General features: G+C 36.0%; 1 pseudogene; it reads right to left on the reverse strand.

Moving 5' to 3' along the window:
- Positions 1 to 1203: 1203 nt before the first annotated feature.
- On the reverse strand, positions 1204 to 22848 carry LOC114300890 (uncharacterized; annotated as a pseudogene).

Genomic DNA, 22848 nt, shown 5'->3' on the forward strand with positions numbered 1-22848 from the left:
ATAATCCTGTGCCATGCCAATGATGATACTGGCAAGACTCTACTCACCATAATGGTAAGCTGAATGCTCAGATACATAACTAGAGAATTGAGCAACTTTTGCTTCCTTCACAAAGTTGCGCTTGAAAGAACAAAAAAGGATCTTCCTTTGACCTAGTTTCAGACCATCAACCATTGAAGGAATTGACCGAGAAGATAGAACACTAATTGGCAGTATGATCTCTATCAATAACATGAATGAAGTACATTAACAAACAGACAATCCAGAAAATCCAAGTAAATTGCTTTGAAACCTTTATCAACAATTGTTGATCTGACAAGCAAATCACTAGTAGCAAATAAAAAAACAAGAGCTGAGCCTATAAATTCACCATGAAAATAGATATAAGCCCACAACTGAAGGTACACAACGTAATCAAAATTTACCGATCAAATTAGTTTCAAACAATTTCTAAATACAAAAATCAGAACACACAGACATCAAAGTATAAATTAAATATCTGAAATACAGATTTTTCAATTATACAAGAAAAAAGACTGAAAGATGAAACCAATATTCACAAAATATTCTGAACTTGAACTTACATTTGAAACATCCCAAAGTAATAAAAGATAAATGCCAAATATTATTATTTTATTTTTTTTGGATAAGTATAAATGCCAGACATTCTAAAAAGATTTAGCAACAAAAGTTTTAAAAAAATTACCAAAACACAAACCAGATTTTCACAACAATCACACATCACAAGATTCCGAACCAATTGTCATTATTGTCAGATCATATTCACCAATGGGCTTGTTTGATTGGGTGGATTATAACATAAGACTCTAATTATTAATCCATGGGATTCACATTCCATTGTAAGGTTGCAAATGTTATTATTCAGATTAGATTCCAATGACCTATCAAACAAAGACAGATTTTTTAATCCTACAACTAGTCACGCAAAACACACATAATTGGGATTATATATTTTCATATCTATTGCAAAACAAACATTGATGAGAAAATTATGTGTCTCACTAATCGAACTATATAACTAATCATACACTAATCTCATGATTGTTAATCCACTTACTATTAATCCTCTTAATCAAACAGGCCCTATATGTATTCATCAACTTTCTACAACACAAACACATAAAAAAAAACATTTAAATGGCAAGAAATATCAAGAAACACAAAAGCAATAAAAACCCAAAATCCATATATACTAAATTAACAATACTAAACCTTGTTTTTAACACCAGACGACACGACAGCTCCGCCTTCGTTCATTTCAGCCTCCTGCTTGGCATCAACCTTGAGATCCACAACAATGGTCTTGCTCTCCAAATCCCAAATCTTAATGCTCGCCTCAGTAGCAGCACAGAGCCAGTACCTATTAGGGCTACAGCACAGAGCATTAATAATCGAACCCGAATCGAGCGAGTAAAGCTTCTTTCCTTCAGCCAGATCCCACAACAAAATAACCCCATCTTTCCCACCACTCGCACATAGCGACCCATTGGGCGACACGGCCACCGTATTCACAAACCCAGAATGCCCAGCAAGCAAAGCCCTAATCTTACAATTCTAAAAATTCCAAATCTTCACAGTCCGATCCCAAGACGAAGACACAATCGTAGGCTGAAGATTATTAGGGCTAAATTGAACACAACTGACCCAATCGGAATGAGCATCACCATCCTGAATCGTGTACTTACACTCACCCAAAGTGCTCCACAGCTTGATCGAGCGGTCTCGGGAAGCAGAGACGATTTGGCGATTATCGAAGGAGAAAGCGACGGAGAGGACATCTTTGGAGTGGCCGATGAAGTGGCGAGCAATGATGCCAGTGGAGAGGTCCCAGAGGCGGAGAGTGGGCACCGATTGAGAGGAAGAACACAAAGAGGGAGAGGGCGGACCGAGAAACAAAGAAAGAGGGCATCGATTTGATTTTATTTTTTATTTTTTTTCTAATTTCATGGTACAAAACGACGTAGTTTTAAAATTAGCGACCAAATTTATTTGTCGCCAAAAAATTTCAATTCTCGCCCCACTAAAAATCAAATTTCCCTCCCAAACTTTTGGTGACCAAAAGACCATATTAGTCGCAGAAAAGGTACCGTCGCCGACAAACTTTTTTAGTCGCCAAATTTCAATCAACGGCGACTAAAATATTAGTCGCTAAAAGTACTAATTTGGCGACAAATTTTTTTTGGTTGCTGAAAATAAGTTTTTGGCGACCAAATTTTTGGTCGCCAAAAAATATGTGACCTTCCGTGACCAAATTTGTAGTTGGTCGGCAAAAGTATACCACTTTTTGCGACCAACTCATTTTTTGGTCGCCAAAATATAACCTTATGCAACCAATAATATTTGGTCACCAAAAATAATGATAATTCGCGACCAATTAATATTTGGTCGCCAAATGTCATTTTTTAGGGACCAAAATTTTTTTGGTCGGTAAAAGTGGTCGGCAAATGTGTAAATTCTTGTAGTGTATTTTCTATAATTTGTCTTATTTAGATTTCTAAAATTTTAATTGGTTTGATTTTAATCTTGAAATTTATACTTTGTCTCAAATTAATTCAATTAATTTCAATTGTTAGTATTTTTTTATGACAAATGCGTACATGAACAATACGTGTCATATTTTTAGGAGTAGAATTATAAACTTGATCAATTCAATTACTTAATCTCAACCAACTCAATGAACATTTTTCAACAAAAATTTTAATGGCATTATTAATTTAACCAAATTGATTTAAAATCTAAAAACAATAGTTAAAATTGAACTAATTGAAACTATAAGAACTAAAATAAAATAACACAAAAATATAAAGACTACCGGTATTATTTAGCAAAAATAAGTATAAACTTTGGACACAAAAAATTTATAAAATTTATGAAATGAATTTTTTTAACAAAATTTGCCGATGCAACGTTCTTAAAAATCTTAACCATAGATTTATTTTAAGAGGAATATCAAAAAAGTGAAGGGTAGAAAAAATAATTTCAAAATGATGATAGTACAAATTTTGTTTACATAAATTTATACATGAACCACTTATATCATTTTAAAATTATTTTGTCTATACTTACTTTTTTAAAATTCTCCCTTTATTTTATGTATCCCGCATTTGATTTCAATATCCAAAGACTTTTCTTTCTTTCTTCTTTTTTTTTTTTTTTTTTTTGATTAATATATCCAAAGACTTATTGGGAGGAAAATTGTGGTTAATTGAAAGAAATTTGGTACTCATTGAACACTTCGACGTCTTGACTTACCTTTTTGTCAAGTAATCAGACAATTCAATGCTCTCATTTGGACCCAAAGCACCGCGGTCATTTGTTGCGTGTTTAATGAGACTCATTTTGTGTTTTAATCATTGTTGCGTGTTAATGGGACTCATTTTGTGTTTTATTTTAAGGTGAAACATTGTTTTTTTTTTATCCGCATTTTAAGGTGAAACATTAAGATAGTGTTTGGTAAAAATTTTTGAATATGATTTGAGAATAAGAGTTGTATTTTGAGTTTGTAAGTTTTGGAATTATGATTTGAATGTAGAAAATTTGTTTGGTAAATGAGTTTTGAAAATTTTTTTTTAAACTGAGTGGGGGATTTTTGATGTGAGATATGATATCTGATACAAAAATTTACAACTCATAATCAAACACATAATTCAAAAATCTATTAAAAGCTTACAATTTTTTTAAAAAATTTTTAAAAATATTGTTTTATTAAAAATATTAAAAAAAACAAGAGCCAATTGCAAAAATAAAAAATAAAAAAAATCGCACAGGTCAATCGACTGGACGATCGGCCGGACGTCTGAGGGACGATCGGTAGGCCAAATTTCAAAATTTTAAAACCCGTCTGAAACATGTTTTCAAAAGGAGGGGTGGAATTAATTTTCCAAAACTCAAACCAAACATCATACTAGAATGTAGGAGTAGAACTATGATTCCAAAACCCTTCCAAACACAGCCTAATAAATCTTAAAATATACTTTTATGAATTGTTTAATCTTTTTTTTCTTATAAATTTAAAAGTCCTATTAAAAAAGAAATTACATGACAGAGTAGTCACTTACACATTTGGCTTTAATTTTTAATGAATAAAAATGAGTTTCTCCAAATATAAAATTACACATTTGGATAATCCGCACTATAGAGGTTCTGAATTTTTCCTCTTTTTGCAACAAATCCTACGTTACGAATAAGAATGTAACACTCCAACGACGCAACACTTCAATGTAACACACTAAAAAACTCATTACTGTACTTTTTCCAAATGTAACAACGCAACACTCCAATCTTTTTTCAAATATAACACTCCAATGTAATACACTCCAATGTAACAACAAAAAAAATTTCTTAGTATATTTTTCCAGACGTAACACTCCAATCAATGTAATTTCAAACGTAACATGCCAATGTAACACACATAAAAATACTTAAAAGTTACTTAATATACTTTTTCCAAACGTAATACTCACAGTTTGAAATTATATATTTACCCTAAACTTACTAAGGAATTTTTGTATTCCTTTTGTAATAGTTTGAACAATCACACACCCTTTTGGAATGATTTGAAGAATCCTACATCTTTTTTTTGGAGTGTTACATTGAAATATTACGTTTGGAAAAAATATAGCAAAGAATTCTTTTATGTATTACATTGGAGTGCTACACTAAAGACTTTTTTTAGCATGTTGCGTTTGGAAAAAGTATGATAATGAGTTTTTTTGAAGTGTTACATTAGAGTATTACGTTTGAGTGTTACAGATTGAAATTATATATAGAATAATGCTTGGGACCCCCTTTTGGGGGTCACCCCTTCACCCCCCTTTGCCACGTGGCGGGTGGTGATTGGAGGAGCAGGAAAAAAAAGAAAAAGAAAAAGAAAACGTAACCAATGAGAGAGAGAGGGGGTCAAAAGGGGTGGGGAGAAAAGGGGGGATGAATCATTGTTGTTATGTATTTGCTCAAAGTTTACTAAGGAATTTTTGTACTTCTTTTGAAATATTTAAAAATTTTCACATCCTTTTGGAACGTTTAAAGAATTCCATATTTCAAGTCATTTCAAATAAAAAGATTTTCATATAAAAATTCTTCCCAAATTTGATTCTCATAGGTTGTGTATCTTACTTTCCTAGCACAAAAGAAAAACAATAAAATAAAATAAAAAATGAATAAAACATAATAGAAATAAGGGTATAACCGTAAATTTAATTTTCAAATCATATATTAATTCTACCTTTATAAAATCAGTGGGATTAATTGGTCTATAAGAAAACTCTTGAGACTAATCAGATCATCATTCCTCAATATGGAATTTATAGGTAGGAGTGTAAAAATGGCTCGTGGCTCGTGGGCGGTCCGAAGCCTGCTCGTAGCCCGGGATGGGGCCAACCCGTTTAGGCCCTGGCACGAGCCCGACTTGAGGCCTTGGGTGTCACGACTCAAACCCACCCCTAAGGGTTTAGAATTGTAACCGGCCAGTAATTCGTGATTACTAAAGGCTTGCTTAACAGTAATAACAATCAAACAACAAAAGAGGTCGGCGGAAGCCTGTTTATTATTAAAAAATAATGTCTAAAAAGCTGTGAGGACTTAAATGAACAAACAACTTCCATATATGTATACCAATGCACATATAAGTCGAAGTCCATATCCAACATATACATAAAAGCTTACGTCCAAAGCATCCGAGACATGTTAGGGAATTAAATCCCATGCCAAAAGCAAAGTATAAAACATTTACTTGACTTCAAATAACTTTCCAAAAAGGGTGAAATTAGATCACCCAAAAAGTCTTGACAATAACGGTTTAGAGCCTCGTAGTGAGGCACAATAGGTTGGCGTGACAAAACGGAACCGGGTCGACGCTGCTAACTCCGCTCAAGTGCCTGATCACCTACATACGTATATATAAACAATGAGCTAAAGCCAAGTGAATAACAAATGCGTAAAGGGTTTTATGAATGATGTCCCATCACTATTTAAAATAGTCAATTGTATCAGTGGATTATTTATTTGATCAATATCTCATATTTCATATCATATCTGTCATATAGTAAGCATAGCAGTCATACGTGGTACATCCAATAGTAGAACAATACAGTAAGTCTTAAAAGACCAAAACAGTCAGTTGATGGCCATCAATACAATAGTAGTTCCAAAGATTAGAGCTGAGAGAGATCTTTGTAACAGTAGCAGTAACAATAAGAGTAATAGTAGCAGTAGCAATAGCAGTAACAGTCAGTTGCTATGGATATCACAAGTACAGTTCATAAAATAGGACAACATTCATTCAGTAAACAATATCATTTCAGAAAGCAATATAGTTAATCATTAGAAAATAATTATAATTGAACATAGCTTTACAACATTGTTGCTCACAGTGGGCTCCGGAGAACACGTGCTAAAATGCACTAAAGACGCAGCTTCCGACCTAAACAAACAAATTTAAGCACAACAACTCAATTACATCCATGTCGGATTCAATCATTTCTATTTCTATTCGTTTCATTGTGTGTTCGATCAATTTCTATTCGTTGTTCACTTATTCGGTTCTAATCGGTTCTAACTTTCATTCGTTCACTCATGAGATGTAATGCACATGAAAAACAATTTTAAAACAATGCAAACAGGCATCAAGAAGGTGGAAAAAAGGAGCGAAAAGCAAACCGAGGCTGCCAAAAGGGCCGCACGCATGGAGGTCTCAATCCCACGTGCAGTAACCACCACCGCATCTACTTCCGCAGGTGCTTTTAATTCAGTGTTTCACTTTACACTACTCTGTTTTCCGCATGTGCGGGGCCCCAGTTTGAGTCCGAAAACTGCCCTGTTTAGGCAATGTATTCCTATGCAAATTCCACTTCATTTCCATACATTTCAAGCTCCAAAAACTTTCAAGAACACATGGAATGAAACATAGGAAGTTTAGACACAGCTCACAACTTTAATTTGAAGCTCAAATCCATGAAAAAGTTCAAACTCTTAAACTTTAATTCAAAATCATTAACTATGCAAATTGAGCTCCAAGTTTTGAATTCATGGAGTTTCCTTCTTAGTTCCAAAAACTCATGCAAGAAACCAAATGTAGAGAGAAGGTTGTTATGGAATTATGCCATGCATGTGGAATTTGGGAGTTAATTCACTCATTCTTTACATGTGAAACCATGAATGTAGTAAACCTCTAAGCACATGAACCAAACTTCATTCAGCATGTATTTTGTTGGTTAACTAGAATGTCTATAAGTTTGAGCATGATCCTACAACTTCATGAGATTAGAAAGAAGAATCCTTGCCTAAAGTGAACAAATTGAAGAGGTTTGATCTTCAATTTCTAGTTCCTCTCCCTTTTCTTTCTCTTCTCTTCTTCTTCTTCGTTGAGCTCACTCTCAAAGTCTCTCCCCCCCTCTCTCTATGTGTAGTATCGAAACAAGCTCCAGTAGTCCTCCTCTTAAGTCAACTGATGACTGGGAATTTTGATTCTTTTGTTCTTATTCTTCAATTTAACTTAGGTTAATCACAATATTAATGTAAATTAATTTCACTCAACTTAAACTAACGCTCATCATTTTAAGATCTTAATTACACTAAATTTGAATAAATTAATGTGAGTTAGGCTCTAACTTCCTATCCTATTATTTAAATCTAACTTGCTAAAATTAACGAATCAGATGGGTTTCATCCATAGTTCTACTTATCTGTTCACAATGACAATACCATATACATATATCACACGTGGCACATACTTCACAAGTAGCGCTAAATCACACAATTAATACTAAGCACACAATTATTATAATTAATTTATTTAATTAAGGAGGCGGTTGTCACATTGGGCCTAGGCCGGCCCGTGGCCCGACCCATCCGCCCACTCAAAGGCCGGCTCGCCCGAGGTCCAGTGTTATTTTTAGTGAAAAATAATAAAATTTTGGTGGAGAAAATAAATAAAAAGTAAAAAATTTTATTTAGGTCCGCCCAAAGCCCGAGCCTAGGCCCCGATCCACAGGCCCGCCCGAAGTCCAAATACCCCTGGGCCTGGGCTTCAGCCTGGTCCTAATTTTCTGGCCTGTGGGCCGGTCCAACCAAGCCTGATTTTTTGCGGGAGCCCGCAAGGCCCGACATGGGCCGGGCCGGGCCGGGCCAAATTCACAGCCTTATTTATAGGTAAATTTTCCTTTATTTTAATGAATTAAATTATTTGTTTTTTAAAATATATCAAAAAGAACATATCTATAAAAAAATAAAATGAATCAGACATCGGTACCCTTTCATTAAATCACATTTTTATCTAAAAATCTATATATATGGTAAATGTGATTTTAAGTAAATATGTTTTGATAAAAGAGTTACCGATTTTCCTCGATGATGTTATTTGTGTTCAAACATGATAGTCAATGAAATTGGCGTGATCAACTTGCAAAAAATCAATAATGCTATAAACATAAAAATAGGGGCAAATTGTACTGCTATTTTCTATAATTTGTCTTATTTTGATTTTTGAAATTTTAATTGGCTTGATTTTAGTTCGCATTATTTTTTTATGTTCCAATAAATCTTATGAGTGACAAAATTACCAAAATACCCACAACAATAATATCACATTGACATTGTGAATGTTCACATCGTCAATGTGAATGTTCACACCATCAATATGAATATTAACACGTCAATGTGAATTGTTACATCGTTAATGTGAATGTTAACATGTCAATGCGAATAGTCACATTGTTACAGTAAATATTCACATTGTAAAATACGAATATTCACATCACCAAAATGCTAACCGCTCAAAAAATATTTACAAGGGTAAAATTGTCTATAAAATATCTTAAACATGAGAATTAAGATTTTGTGGATCAAATGTCCAAATAATATGACTTATTGAAATACAAAATATCTTATGGACTAATTGAGATACAAACACTTGAAAAAGAATTTTCTAATAAATATCTCGTTATTTTATTGGGTTATTTTTTGATTAATCCACTTTTTAAGTGTTTTATTTCATCTAACCCATATTATTTTTGAGTATTCCATTAAGTCTTGTTTAATATACTATGACCAAATCACCCTTTTAATTTTTTACACATGTTTATCTTTTGAAAATAGTACACAATAAAAAAATAACTATAGCTTCTTATTCTAAAGAGAAAATCTCTCATTCATTCTAAGGAGAAAATCTCTCCCTCATTCCATAGACAAAATCTCAAATTATGAACTTTTCACTTTTTTATAATGTGAAAATTTTAAAAATAACGCAACAAAAAATTTGAACAAAAATCAAAATACAATGTGAATGTTCACAATAACCAACAAGCATACAATTAACTTTTGAAAAAACAAAATACATACTAAAGTTTAATGTAAATGTTCATAGTAAACAACAAACATACAATTAACTTTTGAAAAAATAAAACACATACTAAAGTTTGTTGGACAATCTTCACTGTATTTAAATAGTTAAAATTCTGTTGTGTACTAAACAACAAGCAGAATATAAAGAAATAAAAGAAAGGAGAGAATTTGTTTGATTACAAAAATCAAACTAGAAATAAAAATAAATAAATAAAAACTAATTTTATTTTGTTACAAAAACAAAATTAAAATCTGATTTAAAAATAAATAAAACAGAATAATATATTAAACAACATACTTGATTAATTTCTTTGTATAATTATCTGATCAAGTCCAGTGTTTGACACTGTGTCCTTAAGACAGATTCGTCCTCTCCACGGTGCTTTCAGAATTTGGACGTCTATCTCCCAGGATAAAATGATCTACTACAAACAATAGTAGCACTACAAATTGTTTGTCTAACGAACACACTAAGTGTTTATACTCTCTCACAGAAGAAAATAATGCAGTAATATGAAAAGAATATTTGCAGAATTATGAAGTACATAATCCAAATGAGGGCTGTCCTATTTATAGATGGATTGGTGGCTGCAGATTTTGAATTGAACAGGTGCAAACCTGTTGGTTTTGAATTCAAACAGATTTGAATCTGTTGGGTTTATATTTCAAACAGATAAAAGACGGGAAGGGCCCTGTTTGGATGTACCTGGATTTTATTTTACCAAAAAAAAAATTAAATTCAAATGTTTTTGGCCTAAAAAGATTAGCGTTGGGCCGAACAAGCCCAACCCAACCACACACCACGTCCAAGCCCAGCCCACCCGACTGGATGGACAGCAGTAGCGCGCGTGTGGTGATTTTTAGGTCCAATTGGTCTAGCCTATTTTGCCCATAACCTCTCTCTCTAAAACACTTGGGTACCCCTTGGGGCACACCCCAAGTACCAAACCCATGCCTTATAAACCCATTCAAAACTTCTCACCAAATCAATGTGGAACAAGCCTTATTCAAAACTTTAAGGATTTTCCACCAAAACTCCATTTCCATGGAGTATACTTTGGCTTCAATTTTCCATTCACTCGGTAATGGTTTTGAGTAATCAAATATACAATGTGAATCACAACGCGGCATAGAACGCGTTATCATTTTGACCCCTGAAAATCGACGCACGGGGCCTACCTAAAAAATAGACTAAACTTAGGAAAAAATTTTGGTTTTATCCAGAATTTTATAACCATTTCCAACAAAGTTTAATATAAATGTTCATAATAAACAACAAACATATAAGTAACATTCGAAAAAAACAAAACTTATACCAAAATATAATGCGAATGTTCACAGTAAACAACAAACATACAATTAACTTTTGAAAAAATAAAACACATGCTAAAGTTTAATGTAAATGTTCATAACAAACAACAAACATACAAGTAACATTCAAAAAAACAAAACTTATACCAAAATATAATGTGAATGTTCGCAGTTTATAATTAACACACAACTAGCTTTAATATAAATATACTTATACCAATGCAAACATTTACACTGCAACATGAAAATATAAAACAAAATTAAAAAAATTGAAAATCGACTATATCAATTGTTCAATGGTAACAAAAATGATTGCTCAACCAACAAGTATAGTAACAAAAACAACAAACATATAATTAACTTTCAAAAAAATAAAAATCATATCAAAATACAATATGAACGTTCACAATTTACAATTAACATACAAATAGACAAAAAAAAAAAAATCCATATCAATGTGAACATTTATACTGGAATGTAAAAATATAAAACAAAATTGAAAAAAGTGAAAATTGATTATTTCAATTGTTCAGCGGTAACAAAAATGATTGTTTAACTAACCTAACTTTCGAAAAAAAATAAAATAAAAAAACTCATACAAAAATATAATGTGAAAGCTCACAATTTACAATTAACATACAACTAGCTTTAAAAAAAACGAAATTCATATCAATGTGAACATTCACATTACAATATGAAAATATGAACCAAAATTGAAAGAAATTTTTTTTTGACTATTCCGATAGTTTAATGGCAAAAAAAAAAAAAAGACTTTTCTTGAGATTTGACAAAAAAAATACAGTTAATTCTATACTTTTGATATAATTATACTAATCTCTCTTGAACTTTTAATTAACATAACAATTACGTCATTTTTCGTTCGTTAGTCATATAAAAAAAATGATTTTTCATCTATTTTTTACTAAAATATATATTTATCTATATTTATCTTAGTGTCTACCTATCCTTTACATTAATTTCACTTTAACTTTACTAAAAAAAATGGGGGGGCATTTACATATAAGTCCCATTTTGTGAACTTATAATCCATTAAGTCTTAAATAAAATTATTTGCTCTTTCAAGTCCCTTTAATTTTTAATAGCCCAATTTATCCTTCCAAGACCTCTCTGTCTGTTTTTTGATTCCTCTCTTCCTCTCTCTCTCGATCAATTCTCTCTCTCTCTCTCTCTCTCTCTCTCTCTCTCTCTCTCAGGTACGTTCCTCCAAACCCATATCCACTTTCCTGCATTCTCTCTCAATCTTCTCACTGGTAAATTTCTCTCTTCTATTCAACCATCTCTAAAAATATAGAGCTCCACATACTATTGATTTCAAGCTAATAATCACATCCAAACACGCCTTTAATCTGCAAATCCCCATTTTCTTCAAAACCCTAGGAATTTCACAGCAGTGAGATTCAATACACACAATCGAGCATATTACAATTTGGTTCGATAAAATTTTGTATGTTTAATTTATTAATTCGATATCCGTTTTATTACATTTCATTGATTAGTGTTTTAAAAATCCTATTGTTCGCTTTGCAGATAAAGATTTAATGGATTTGGAATTTGTTACAGAAACTGTATCAGAAGATGCAAACCAAACACAACCTCCAACCCTGAAGACAGTATTGGTCATATTCTCATCCAAACAAGCAACATTTTCAAAATCCATTGGAATCTTCGATCAAGGCGACATTCACGCGCACAGACGTAGCCTGCACAATCCACTTTCCTAAAAATCTCCAAAAACATAATATACTGAATGATACAATAACCTGTACTATGAAAATAAATAAAGGGTATAATAGTACACCAATACCATTTATTTACAACTCATAGGACCTTATTGTCACAACCCAAACCCGACCCTATAGGTCTAGTGTCGTAACTAGCCAGTAATCCTTAGATTACCAAAGGCCTCTTGACAGATTAACATAAAGTTAGGGGCTGCGGAAGCAAATATACAAAATATACATGGTCCATCGAGTTGTGCAGACATACATGAGACTGATGATCTTGAAACTTATATAAATTTACGAGTGATGACAGAAGATATAACATTTACATATCACTTCTAGAAGTATAATATCAGAAATCTTGCCCAAAAACTTAACAAAACAAACAAGGACTAATATGGTTACAAAAACAGCCACAAAACTTGACTTCATTCGGAACCTCCTCGGGAGGCACAAAGGTTGGCTGACAAAAACTGAACCATAGGCCATCAATTCTGGGCCTCGTCATGTGCTTGCTCACCTACATGCATAATATAAACCGTGAGCTAATGCCCAATGAATAATAACAAGGTAAAGACTTTAATGAATGATGTCCATAACATACTTCAAATCTTATAGCAAATCAGAATCATATTCAGATGACAGAAACAGAATCATAATCTTATTCATATTCAAATCATGTGTGGTACATCCATTAGCATAATCATGTCTCTTGGGTCAAGCATATCAAGTTCCATAAAGGAACCTTCGGTACCGGGTAACATATCTCATACATAGGCCACGGTATTGTTTCCCCCAGGCGACGGCTTATGCCACGGTATTATTTCCCCTGGACGAGGGCCTAGGCCACGGTATTATCTCCTGGGCTAAGGCCTCATGACCATAAGCCACAGTATTATGCTCCTTGGGCGAGGGCCTCTGTTAAGGACACCACAATTACGTTTCAGAGAAAATGGGACAATCATTCATTCGTACAAAACATAGCATTTCAGAAAAATTATCATCTCCTATCATCAGAAAATAATTAAAGTTAAACATAACTTTATAGAGTTATTACTCACAGATAACCGGTGGCTCTAAATAGACGAGTAGAGTAGGTGACTCACTTATCTTGAGGCGCGTGACCTACATAACATGACAGATGCACACGTTGAAACACACGCTCAAATTGTACATAACTCATTTCATTTATTCTTAGTGCGTTTCTAGCCTTTAATCCCATTATGGTGTCTTAATCATGGCCTAGGAATGCCTAGGATAGAATGAGGATGCAAAAATGCACTTGAAGACATTTTTCAAACCTTGCTGAAAACAGGGTCCACGCTCGAGCGTGGCTTTCCTGGCTCGAGCGGACATGCAAAATGTGAAGGTTCGCCCGAGCGTGAATTCCTTCACTCAAGCGAACTGTAAACTTTGACAAAAGTGCTAGTGTAGACACCCCATTTTTGACCGTCCTCAAGACTTGGATGTCACCGTTTGAACACTCGGTGATCATCCTCATTTGTGTTCGTCCTGAGTTCCCGGAGGCCTCGGTTGCGCGCCTTGCCTCAGGATCTCTCGGCTCGACTGCTTTGTGTCTGGTTTTGCACCAAACACTTGTGTTTTTGCTTTGGAGGGCAGGGAATGGCTTGTGGCCATCCCCACACTCCACCGGCCATGGCTTGAGGCCATCGGCTGTGTTTTGTTGCCATCGGCTAAATGTGATGGCCGGTCGGCTATTTTGAATGCCGGTCGGCCAATTTGATGGCCGGTCGGCCAAGTGTGATTTTCAACAGATATCTCTGTAGACAGCTGGCAACTGTCATTCAAGGCCATACCTCAGCCCATGCCTGGACGTGGGAGTTCTGAGGAGCTGCAGATTGATATTTCTATATCAATCAAGCTCCCTCACATAGAAAGAGATATACAAAAAAAGAGAGGAGAGGGAGTTAGACAACTTAGACAACATTTTTGAGAGCTTGAGCTTTAGGTTTAGGGTTTACACATATCCTTTATCTCTATCTCTCTCTCTCTCTCTCTTGTGTTTGGTGTGTGTTTTGGTCTCATTTTTGTGCACAAACACCCACCATCACACCTTTTCTTAGTTGCCGAGGTACCAGAGGTCTTTCCTTGAAGCTTTTGGACTAGTTTGGAATCAAAAGAGCTGCTGGAACATTGTTTGTGAAGAGGGTCTACAAGGGTAAGACTTTTGTCCTTTTTTACCCCATTTTTACAAAGCTTTTTAACCTATCTTGCAACTGTTTTTGAGCTTAGCATATAACATATAAAAGTTCTGTTTTTGAGTGCTCTAAATAGTTTGTTAAGGGTGTTTTAAGCTTTGGGGTTGTTTGACCCTTCTTAAGGCTTGTTTGGCCTTTGTTTTGTGCCATTTTGGTGAACTCCGGGACCATTGTGTTCAGGCCTCCTCACCACTGAAATCTTGAGGGATTTCAGAGGTGAGGATGGTGCCTTGAGGTTCTAGAAAGGGGAGGGCCACCCCCTCTCCTTGTTGTCCTTGAAAAGGGCCATTTTTGCCTCACTAATGAGCATCTAGTTTAAGTGTGTGTTGACCATGCCTTGACTGATATTTATGCTTATTTTGCCATGAAATAGCATTGTGTTGAGTTGGTTTAGGTACACCATACTTGCTTAGCATACATGCCTTGTAATGCCATGTTTAGGTCTTAACATGCTTTGGACTTTAGCCCTTTGTTCTAGCATGTTTTTGGCCAAGCTTTGTGAAGCTTTTGTGCTTGTTTTGATATACTTGAGGTTTGTTTTTGGTCATTTGGGCCATCCATGCTTTTCTTTGTATAGCTACCATGCAATCCCTCTTGTATGCCTTAAGCTTTGGCCCCTCTAGCATGCCATCCTTGCATTATTTCAGTGGTTTGAAACCACTTACCATGTTATTTCAGTCCTTATAACATGCTTATATGCTTGCATTTGATGCCCCTTCAATGCGTTAAAAGGTTGTTGCCTTATGCTCCATGAATGTGCCTCTTTGTATGCTTGCATATTTAGACCACTTAGATGCCATCTAGGTGCATCTTTAGCTTTGTTTAGGTCTGGATTAGACCTGTTTTAAGTCCCCTTAGCCTTGTGAGGCTTGGTTGACTTAGCCTTGATTTAAGCATCATTGGCTTGCCTTAAGTACTTGGACCATTATTGCATGCTTTGCTTGTTTTGGATTACTTGGTTTGGCACCTCTCTTTCATGCAATTGCAGAACTTATGATACATGCCATATGTCCGTGTTTTTTTTCTTTTAAGTGTGCTTAAAGGTTGCTTATTTGATACTCAAGGGTTAGCCCATTTGCATGCATGTGTGTGTGTGTGTGTTGGCTCTCATTTCCATAGCATCAGCCACTGTTTTAGGCTTGTTTGAGGGCTTCCTAAATTAGTGTAAGTCCCTCATTTGCATGTTGATGCATGCTCACCTTGTGTGTTGTTGCATGCTCGTGTGTTGTTGCATGTTTAGTTGACCTAACATGTTGTCACATGCCTTGCCTACTTGTATGCCCACATTACATCTTGTATGCTTGTCATTCTATGCCTTGCATGATTGATTCCATAGGTTGTGTGCCTAGCGTCATTACTTGCTTGCATGATCATGTTGCATGCCTAGTTCACATGCCTAGGTTACATTACATTAGCATGCATGCCTCACCTCTTGATCAAGCTATGATAGAGGTTGAAGGCTCCCTTGTATGTTTATGTGCATTGCATTTCATTTAAAATCAAAATGCATAATTTGGTTCTTTGGGCCATCATGCATGGAAATGCGCGATTGGTGGTCCGAGAATCGAGGCCCATCCTCCTTTGAGTCATAAACATGATAAGGAGTGTGGTTGGTGCATACATTGCCTGAAATGCATTGCCATGCCAAGTTCTGTCCTCTGCTGCTGTCAAACCAGATTCTAGAGGAAGCTTTGGCCGGTCGGCTTCATAGTGTGCGGACCATCAATGGATGGCCGATAGCTTAACCAGTGGCCGGTGACCATTTGCCTCAGCCGGTGGTACTCCACAGCATCCAGAGAATACACCCTGGGACTTGTGCATTATTCAGAGAAGCAGAACAATCAAAGCAGAGGAAGCTTGTGCATAGCAGTGACTTCCGAGCGGAATCAAGCACGCATCACGTCGGACCCTCTTCCCGAGGTTGTTTATTGCTTAAATTAGATTAGTTAATTTGCTTAACTAGTTTAATTGACTATAATAATTTAATTAGCTAGGATAGTTGATTCGTTATTCGGGCTGTATTATTCTTTCGGTCCCTCCGAGCGAGGGCTAATTTGTAATAAGTGTGGGTGTGTGTGTGCATGTCTTCCAACTCCCATTTCTTTCCACTTTTACTTAAATTTTTTGATGGTTAGTATTAGGACATGTTTAAATTAGCATACCTTATGCTATGCATGCGTGCATCATTCATTTGTCTTGCATGCACCGGGCTCGGCGCATTATGCTAACTACATAATATTTCAAAACGAACTAGAATACGTGCTATCTGTGCATTTCGCATATCATCCTTAGATTAGGCGAGCCTAGTCTAGTGACATTCCGTATGCGTTGCATTAGGCATTTAAACATGGACTTGGATCATGCATGATTACTAACATGTTCTTATTTTGGCACGGAGTACTAGGTAAGCTTTTATGCTTTAGCATCTTGCATGAGTGTGAGTGTTTGCCATGACAGCATGCTTACCATGTGGCTAGATGCTTATGTGATATAAACTGCCTGAATGCCTGTAGGTGAAGGCTGGATTGTTTGAGTTGGAACAACTCATTGAAATCCATGTTTTAGCTACTTGCGAGTAGCAAATTTCAAATTATTTTCTAAACAAACGGATATGCAATGTTTTGGTTCCAATTTAGGCGATTTGGTCTATACTTGTTTGCTGTGCGCATAACATAGTAATTCTAGGTTAATAACCAGAATAAAGAACACATAATGCCTTCAAAACAAGATATCACGGTTAGTAGAGGCTGATCTTCGGATCGGGCGAGAGGGGGTTCTCATAGCTGACCTTCCCCAATTGTACCCAAGCTCCCGAGCCAATGCAACTTTGGTGATGACGGACACGTGGCCTTCAGCACCGAGTCAAGGTTTCCTAAATTCCCCTATAAAAAATATTTAGGTGGCGACTCTGTATCTGCCAAAGCAGTCCATGTTTGGCACTTCTTTTCTAAAAATCTGTTTTCCAAAACGATTTGCCGGATTTGGACTCTTTGGTTCAGATTAAGAACCGTGACAATTTGAGAGTCCTGAACTGTAGTGAGCCCAATATGAACAGAACGGGACTTCATCCTCCCGGGGCGTTCGGGGACGTCTACAGCGGTTGTTTGTTTTTCACGCTCGACGGACGCTCGATCTATGCTCGAGCGTGAGACTCAAACCTTCGCTCGAGCGTGACTTCTATCGCTCGAGCGTGTTACAAAACATATGAACTTCTGGATACATGCATTTCACACTCGAGCGAGCTTCAGGTCGCTCGAGCGGAAGTGCACGCACTCAGAGTGCTCGCTCAAGCGTGAAATCCTACGCTCGAGCGTGAATGCAAAATCTGAAATTTTCATATTTGATCTCCAAGCTTCAAACTCAACCCAAACACTTCAAAACACATTGTTTTGGGCCAAAATTTTGGAAAACACTTAGAAACTCATAAAACAACATGTTTAAAGGATCATTTCAAGAAATCATGGCCCAAAAGCATGTCAATTGTACACAATTTCAACTTAAACTTTTGGAATGATTCAAGAACATAACATGCATGAATTTTCTTGATCTTGAGCTTCTCAAAACATGATCAAATGCCATATTCAACTCAAAAACATGGTGAAGTCTTAGAGTACAACCATAATATGAACATGCATGTGAGAATTCTCATGAAAACAACTTCAAACTCCATGATATGGACATGCATGCATGGATTGACTTAGCTTCCTTAAATTCTAGCTCAATTCTCCCATGAATTCACCTATTTCATTTGAAGTCTTGTAGAGTCTAACTCAATTACACAATTAAGAGTTTGATTCCTTACCTAGAGACTTGAATTCCCAAGTATTGAAGTTGAATTCTCAAATTCTCTTCAAATGCCAACAATTCCTAGTAAAACATTCCTTCTCCCTTGTTGAACTCACCCTCACTCTTAGTCTCTCTCCCTTCCTCACGTTTGTAGCTCTCCAAAAGAGTGAAATGGGAATGTATGAGTGCATATAGAAGTCCATTAATGCCTTCATTTGGCTTGGGTAATAGTGCAAGTAATTAAGGTTAAATAAGTGGGCATTAACTTAATCTAATTTAATAATTCCAAATCGAATTTTAATTAAACCTACCATAAGGTTCTAAAAATTTCAAATAACACAGAAATCAATTTAATTTCTGAATCGGATAACGATAAGGCCTTCAATTCGCAAATCAAAAGAAAAACATAAACATGTCTTCCTACGTTGAACAGATATAAACACTATAATGCAACGCACACATGCAATTTAATTTAGAATTTCTCCTTAATTACTGATTAGGCATAATTAAATATGGATTAATGTTAATCAGGGATTGGATTGGTACAGTCTTCCCCTCTTAAAGAGTTTAGTCCTCCAAACTCGAGTTACCTTTGCTTTGGAACAATGTTAGGTCCAACGGAAATAAATCCAGATATCTCTTCGTCATGTCTTCTTTTGTTTCCCATGTAGCATAAGTTCCTCCATGGTTTTGCCAATCAACTTTCACTAACGGAATTTCCTTGTTTCTCAAGCTTTTGATTCGGCGGTTCACAATTTGCATTGGCCTTTCCTCATAGGTATAATCATTCTTTAGAAGTACATGAGTTAGCTCTATCACGTGCAATGGATCTCTCAGATAATCCCGAAGCATAGAGATATAAAAGACATTATGCCTATGCTTCATAATCGGTGGTAAGGCTACTCGATACGTTATTGGGTTGATTTTCTCCAGAACTTCATATGGCCCAACATATCTTGGTGCTAACTTGCCCTTAACACCAAACCGTGTTTGCCCTTTCATTGGGGTCACTTTAATGAACACGTGGTCCCCGACCTCATACTCTCTGTCTCTTCTTCGGACATCAGCATAACTCTTTTGCCGGCTTTGTGCAGCTTTCAGACGCTATTGGATCAGTTTCACTTTCTCTGTTGTTTCCTGAACAAGTTCCGGTCCCAACAAGGGTCTATCACCTACTTCAATCCAACATATTGGAGATCGTCATTTTCTTCCATATAGAGCTTCATAAGGAGTCATTCCAATGCTTGAATGGTAGCTGTTGTTGTACACAAACTCAGCCAATGGCAAATAGGTCTCCAATTCCCTTGGAAATCTAATACACACATTCTGAGCATATCTTCCAAGGTTTGATTGGTCCGTTCAGTTTGACTATCTATCTGTGGGTGATAAGCACTACTCAACCTTAGCTCTGTCTCCAAAGCCTGTTGGAAACTTTGCCAGAATCTTGATGTAAACTTGGGATCTTTGTCAGATACTATGGACACTGGAACTCCATGCAATTTTACAATCTCATTGACATATACATTAGCCAACTTATCCGCATTATACAAAGATTTGACAGGCAGAAAATGAGCAGACTTAGTTAAACGATCAACAATGACCCAGATAGAATCCATACCTCGGGAGGAGCGAGGCAATCCCATAATGAAGTCCATGGTAATGTGTTCCCATTTCCATTCTGGTATTAGATGTGGTTGTAACAAACCAGCGGGTCGTTGATGTTCGACTTTACCTTGTTGGCAGTGTAAACATCTAGCCACAAAATCTGCAATATACCTTTTTATCCCAGACCACCATAAATTTTGTTTCAAGTCATAGTACATCTTTGCATTCCCTGGATGCATAGCAAATTTAGTATTGTGGGCTTCAGACATAACACATTTTCTCAAGTCACAACAATCAGGTACACAAAGACGATTTTGAAATTTCAGCACATTATTCTCAAACACAAACCCCAGCCTCGGTTTTGAATCAAATTCTTCTACAATCTTTTTCAAGTATTCATCTTCGCATTGTTTCCCTTTAATCTCTTCAATGATTGCAGGCTGAGCAGAAATGGCGGCTAAGATTTCACCTTGTTCACGTAACATAACTTCAATCTCATTCCTCTCCAAGTCACATAATAACTCTCTTTGACCAGTGAGCAAACATGATAAATTAGCAATGGATTTTTGACTCAACGCATCTGCAATAGTATTTGTTTTCCCTAGGTGATACAAAATATGCAAATCATAGTCTTTGATCAATTCTAACCACCTTCTCTGTCTCATGTTTAGTACTTTTTGGGTAAAGAAGTATTTGAGGCTTTTATGGTTCGTGTACACTTCACAAGTCGTACCATACAGATAATGTCGCCAAATCTTCAAAGTAAAAACCACTGCGGCGAGTTCAAGGTCATGGGTCGGATAATTCTTCTCATGAGGACGTAGTTGCCGAGAGGCATAAGCAATTACTTTCCCATTCTGCATTAGCACACAACCCAACCCTTTATATGAAGCGTCACTGTAAATTTGGAATCTATTAGTACCATCTGGTAAAGTTAGGATTGGTGCAGTCACTAATATGGTTTTCAACTCTTGAAAAGCTGATTCACGTTGATCATTCCAATCAAACTGTTCATTCTTCTGTGTTAATTGTGTTAATGACATTGCAAGTTTTAAGAAGTCTTTCACAAATCTTCTGTAATAACCAGCAAGTCCCAGAAAGCTTCTAACTTCTGACACGTTGGTTGGTCTTGGCCAATCAACAATGGCCTCGATCTTTTGTGGGTCTACCGATACACCATCCCTGTTGACCACATGTCCCAAAAATGCCACACTGTCAAGCCAGAATTCACATTTAGACAATTTGGCGTATAGTTTCTTTTCCCTCAAAATCTGTAGAGCAGTTCTTAAGTGATACTCATGTTCTTCCCTGTCTTTAGAATAAATCAAAATATCATCAATAATCACAACGATAAATTCATCAAGATATTGTTTGAAAATCCTGTTCATTAGGTCCATAAAAGCTGCAGGTGCATTTGTTACCTAAAAAGGCATTACCAAGAATTCATAGTGTCCATATCTAGTCCTGAATGCAGTCTTCTCTACATTTTTTGCCTTGACCTTTAACTGATGATATCTTGATCTAAGATCAATTTTAGAGAACACTTGGGCTCCTTGGAGTTGGTCAAACAAATCATCTATTCGGGGTAATGGATATTTATGCTTAATAGTCACTTTGTTCAATTCCCGATAGTCAATACATAGTCCCAAAGATCCGTCTTTCTTTTTGACAAATAATACTGGAGCACCCCAATGTGAAGTACTCGGGCGAATGAATTTCTTGTCTAAGAGTTCTTGAAGTTGGACTTTTAATTCCCTCAATTCAGAAGTTGACATCCTATATGGAGTCTTGGAGATGGGTTGTGTTCTAGGTATTACATCAATGGTAAATTCAGTTTCCCTATCAATTAAATCCCCGGGTAGATCATTGGGAAACGCATCAGGAAAATCACAAACCATAGGAACAGTTTCTACACTGGCACTATCCGTAGACACAGTTAACATGCTACACAAGTAGCCCCGACACTCCTTTCTTAATAGCTTTTTAGCTTTCATAAATGAAATCAAGTATGACGGTGAGACTACCCTATTCCTAGTGAAAGTAAACTCAAGCATACCGGGTGGACGAAATACAATCGATTTATTCACACAATCAATAGTGGCACAGTACTTCGTCAACCAATCCATACCCAGACTACAATTAAAATAATCGATGTTCAGGGGTAGTAAATCAACATATAATGTCATTTCACCAATCATAAGATCACAAGCCGAATAAACATAAACACATATCATAGAACCCCCAGACGGTGTAGATACAGATAGAAAACAGTTCATAGATTCTAACGGTCTAGTTAATTTCCGAGAAAAAACATGCGATATGAATGAATATGTGGAACCGGAATCAATCAGCACATATGCATTCTGAGCACAGATATAAATGATACCTGACACTACTGATTCAGTGTTTTGTACATCCCTAGGCACCAAGGCGAATACTCTCCCTTGTCTCAATGTTTCATTCCCGCTGTTGCCCTTGGCATTAGTTCTGGTATTTGATTTTGCCACTGAAACTGACCAAGCTGAACTTGCAGTGGGGTGACTGGCATTCCTGGATCCCAATGGACAATCTTTTATGATGTGGTGAACTTTGCCACACCGGTAACAGGCACCAGATGCACGATGGCACACTCCCCTATGTCTCCTGCCGTAATCCGAATAGTTTGGTATGGATCCACTACTTTGACTAGAACTACTGGAGGATCTTGTATTTTGCTTCTTCAAGAACGATCGGCCCTTTTTGAAATTAAACCCGGCCCTCTTGCCTTTCCATTTAGTCGGTGGAATTGTAGTTTGTTTCTTTATTGCCAGAATGGCCTCTGCCAT

The sequence above is a fragment of the Camellia sinensis genome, chromosome 13 (genome assembly GCF_055761805.1).
Source record: "Camellia sinensis isolate YWXY chromosome 13, ASM5576180v1, whole genome shotgun sequence".
Taxonomy (NCBI): Eukaryota; Viridiplantae; Streptophyta; class Magnoliopsida; order Ericales; family Theaceae; genus Camellia; species Camellia sinensis.